This window comes from Sarcophilus harrisii, chromosome 2 (genome assembly GCF_902635505.1).
Source record: "Sarcophilus harrisii chromosome 2, mSarHar1.11, whole genome shotgun sequence".
Lineage (NCBI taxonomy): Eukaryota > Metazoa > Chordata > Mammalia > Dasyuromorphia > Dasyuridae > Sarcophilus > Sarcophilus harrisii.
In genome coordinates, this window is record NC_045427.1 from 38,584,977 (window position 1) to 38,590,057 (window position 5,081).

General features: G+C 42.6%; 1 pseudogene; it reads right to left on the bottom strand.

Annotated features, from left to right (window-relative positions):
* Positions 1–675: 675 nt before the first annotated feature.
* Positions 676–2,825, bottom strand: LOC116421084 (annotated as a pseudogene).
* Positions 2,826–5,081: the final 2,256 nt, after the last annotated feature.

The following is a 5,081-nucleotide window of genomic DNA, read 5'->3' on the forward strand; positions in this document are numbered from 1 at the left end:
AGGATGTCAGGGTGACTAGATGTTAATATCTCCCCCAAGCTATTCTAGAGATCAAATATCTCAGAGTAGAATTCTCGTAGTTTCTTAAGTGTAGGGGGGGAGGAAGAGGCGGAGAGGGGAAGGGGAAGGGAGAATTTTTACTTCATAAAGGGAGAAGCTTCACTACATCTCCAAATCTTACTGCCTCATCCACCTACTTACTATAACCTTCTTAATTGCCTCTCTATATCCCACTGCCAATATCTCCTCTTCACCAGGAAAGGAATTAAAAGTTTTCTGGATAGGAGTATAAAATCTCTACTTTCCCTCTAGAATCAGGGGTCCTCAAACTGCGGCCCGCGTCCAGATGCGGCAGCTGAGGAGGATTATCCCCCTCATCCAGGGCTATGAAGTTTCTTTATTTAAAGGCCCACAAAATAAAGTTTTTGTTTTTACTATAGTCCGGCCCTCCAACAGTCTGAGGGACAGTGAATTGGCCCCCTATTTATAAAAAGTTTGAAGACCCCTGGAGAAATGAGATTATCAGAAACATCTCTCCTTTCCTCAATGGCTACCCCACTCTGTTCCAAAAAATACTAGTCTCTACTGCTTCAATCATAAAAGTGTCCCTATTGTATTTGTCAAAAGAAAGTGCAGTAAAAAGTTCCCTCAAACAGCTAGGTATGAAAAATGCCATAGCAGGTTTAAAAATAATTCTTTATTCATATGCACAGAACGGGAAAGGAAGGCAGCACCAGACTGACTGGGAACAAAGCAGCAACTCTTGCTCAGTCCCACAGTCCTGTCTCGTAGTTTCTGGAGATCTCTCACACAAGTACACGTTCATATGTGCGTGTGCACACAGACAGACGCAGGTTGGGGTGAAGGAATAAAGGAAAGCTGGAGGGACAAAGGCAGTGGAAAGGAATGGGTGGGGACTGTAGTGGTCTCAATCTGTGGACTCCAACACAGACTCACTCAGTGCAAGGTCCCAGTAATGTTCAGCTCCGTGCTTTCTGAAATGCTCCCTGGCCATGTTCTCTGTGGGGCACTGTTTGAACTTCATTTCTCCAAAGCTCCGATCCTTGGCTGTGCCCTCCCAGACCAATGTACAGTTGTTGGGTTTTCTCACAGCCTCCTCCTCAGACTCATCTTCCTCATCTCCTTTCATGTTCAATGTCTGTTCATCCCATTTTATCCGGTGCAGCATTAGGTGCTTGAATTTTTTCTGTGCCTTAGGGCCCCCTTCTACCACCACGACATTGACGTCCCTGTGAAGCACGACCACCCCTGAAAGGTACAGCTGCCCAGCGTTGGCTTCAATCTTGAACCTCTTGGCTGGATGCCTCAAATTCCGTACTCTAAACACGGATATGTGCACCCCCTGGGAAGTGTCTTCCTGCAGCTTTCTCATTTTCTTGACCTTCCTCTGTTCTGCTGTCAGTTTCCGGGCAGCATTCGCCTCTTCATGCGTTCTCTGTCTTTTGGCCATCTGGGCTCTGACGTGAGCTTCCACTCGGGTGGGATCTTGAACAGCTTCTGTACCAAATACTCTCATCAAACTGGAAATGCTGACTTTGGGTTCAGGAGGAGGCAGGAGCCCCAGCCGGACTTTCTCTTGCAGCTCCTTCTGGGCTTTCCTCCGGGTCTGCCTCCTGAGTTGTTTCTGTTCCTTTTTGGTGAGGTACACCCCCAGTGTCACTGGTGAGTCACTGTCCACTGGAGGATTTAGTTGGGTTGGATGTTCTACAAGGTTCGTGATCCCAAAATAATCTTCTTCCTTGGGAGCTTCCCCTGTAGGGTCAAAACCCTTGGGGATGATGTAGGCGTCCCACCATTCAATATCAGGAATCTCTCCTTTTATTTCTGTTTTAGGGGCGATAAGCTCCAGCTTGGTCGCAGTATGGATGCCAGTTTTTTGGGCTGCCTGTGAGATCTCTGCCTGCAGCTTCTCTAGCTGAGCCTTTGTCCGTAATCTCTGAGCAAGCTTTTCAAATGTGCCCTTGTCATGGAATTTAAAGCTTCGTCTCCGGCGTTGGGAAGGGGCAATAGAGACTCGGGGATCAAAAAATGTGTTGGATTCCCCATCCTCTGGTGGCTTTTCCTTGGGCTGCTGCTTGAGTTGTTCCCGCTTCGCAGCCCGAATGTTGGCCTTTAGTGTTGGCATTCGGGGTTTCAACTCGATCTCTCTGCCTGCAGCATCTACGGTTCGGCCTTGTTCATCCAGGATAAGGGGTGCAGGCTTCCTCTGGTCCTTCGGCTCCACCTTAGGAGAAACGATGCCCATAGCACAAAGGCTGGCCGGTCCAACCATGTTGGCATTGCCAATAAGTCCTGGTCTCGATGCCAGTTGAGGCTGAATCCGAGCTTGTAGTTCAGCTGCTTTCCGTGTCTTTTCAATGGCATCTTTCATAAAGGTGGCAGCCTGGGCAGACTGAATAGTATTGCTTGTTGGCGGTCGTTCTGGTGGCAAGGAAGGAGTCTTGGGCTGAGGGGGAGGAGCACTAACGAAGCTCAGCTGTCTTTTCTTTTCTTCAATCTGCCTTGTGGTTGCCTCCATCATTTGTTTGATCTGTAATTTAGTCAGCAAGCCTGAGCTTTCTGATGGTGGTGCAGGTTCCTCCTGCAGCTCCTCAAACCTTGGTATACGCCTCTTCTTCATCCCTGGTGACTCCTTAGATATCTCTGAATCTTCACCAAACACCTCCTTCAACTCTAGTTTTCGCTTCCTGTCACTGCTACAATTGGAATGTCTGGAACTACGGCCCCCTTCCATTGCTTCACAGAATTGGAGCTGGTCCTGCTGAAGCTGCCTCCTCCAAACACGAGTTTCTCAGACTGTGTTCCCTCAGGCTTTTATAGGCTCTGGAAGGGATTTGAGAGGGGAGTTCACACCTCATTCCAGCTATCCTATTGGCTCCCTGCTTGACTCTTGGCTACTTAAGAATTCAATAGGAGACATGTAAACAAGGATCCTTTCTCAGTCTTGCACCTCTTTCCCTGTGCTGTGAGGATGAATGAGGACAAGTGTAAACTCAATCACTTATGTCTCTATCAATCAGTTCTAAAGGGTGAGGGAGAATGAGAAAGTGTCAACTCAATGAAATAGCTTGATTCTTATCTCCTTGCAAGTAAATTTCAGAGACTTAGGATAAATTAGTTCTATGTTAGAGTTATATAGGTCATAATTTCAAACTATGGATCACTGTCATTCCATATAGGATCTTGTAACTGAATATTGGAGTTGAGAGAAATTTGTTGAAAATATAAGATACAAAATATTTCTCTAAAATTTAATTTTATGTAAAAATAAAAAAAGCAATCCAGCTCATTAAGTTCAAAATAACTTTTGTCTTTAGTAGATGGTAAAATTTTATATATACATACACGCAAAAATATTCTTTTGAAATAAATTTCTTTATGATTTATTTTCAGTAAATGTTTGGTTTATATATCTACTATTATATCTGCATGCCTAAGGTCACATAAAAATTTCATTGGTGAAAAGAATGAGTGAAAAAAATTTAAGAAGCCCTGACATATAGGCAGACAATTATATTAGCAAAAGGTTATAGAATCAGCTAGGTGGGGAAATTTGCCATTCAAGATCAATGACAAACTGGGAAAATCGAGTTAGAAGAGTCTTACTTCAACCCACGCCAGAAAACACTCTCCCAGATTCCCTTGAAACAATAGAACTCCACTGAAAGTCACAGAAACTCAATAGCATTTCTTGATGATTGTACCTAGAATTACATGCAGAGTGATGAAATGAAGGAGACACCTGACACAGAGCTTCTGAGTAATTAACAAACTGTCTTTTAATTAGGCTAGCTAATCACATCTGGAGGGCCCTGTCTTAGAATCCTTGAGCTCAACTGGGATACAAGGAACCTACAGGTCTCTTCCCACAGATATGAGTCCAAGGACTCCTAGATATATAACAAATAATAACAATCTAGTTTACAAGAACAGGTGCATACATTGTGCCTATCAGTACTGGGAATGTTCTGTACTTTCAAAACATTGAAATGAGATGTTAACAAGGAAATTATGTTATCCTGGCGTTATTGCTTTTCAAATGAGAAAGGACAAGCTTTCTCTGTGATATGAGGACATTGTGTGCTTAAATAAACTAGTCAAGTTTTGTGTTGCACCCTAACCCACCAAGCTCAAGCTTTTTCTTTATTTTGATTGCCTTTTCTCACTGTCTCAGCCTGTACTCCACACCAGTTGCTGGCAATCACAAATTAATATTCATTTCTTTTTATTTTTTTGCTGAGGCAATTGAGATTAAGTGACTGGGCCAGGGTCACACAGCTAGGAATTGTTAAGTGTCTGAGGCCAGATTTGAACTCAGGTCTTTCTCACTTCAGGGCCAGCCCTCTATCTACTGCACTATCTAGCTCCCCCAATAGTTTCTTTCAGTAATTAAAAAAAAAACCTGTCTTGGGTTTTTTTTTTTTTTTTTTTTTTGCCATCAAGGGATATGGATTAGTAAAATGTCCAAGGGCTAATCCCTTGTTCTGCTTCACAATGTTCTTTATAGGAAGTATGTTTTTGATGTGGCTTGAGTAATGGGACTTTATTCTCAAGCTGTTTTTTTCCACCCATTTTCATTGATAGGACATAAATTGTTACTTGGGCATTTTTCTGGGGAATGAGATGGATGGCTGACGTGCTCTTGATGTAGACTGCAGAGTCAAGGTTGTCCTTGTTTAAAGAATATGCATATTTTTATTTCAATATATATTTGCCAATGACAAAATAATTTTAACACTCATTATTAAAAATTTGGAGTGCTCCTCCCCCAAACGTATAAGGAGGACCAAAAAATATATATATTATACATATGAAGTCATGCAAAATATATTTCCATATTAGCTATATTACAAAAGTAAACAGCAATCTCCACATACATACAGTCACACAAATTATTTTAAAAGTAAATGGAAAGGGGGGCAGCTAGATGGTGCTCCAGACAGAGCACTAGTTTTGAAGTCAGAAAAACATGAGTACAAATCTGGCTTCAATCACTTAACACTTTTTACCTGTGTAACTCTGGATAAGTCACATAATGTCAATTGCCACACACACACACA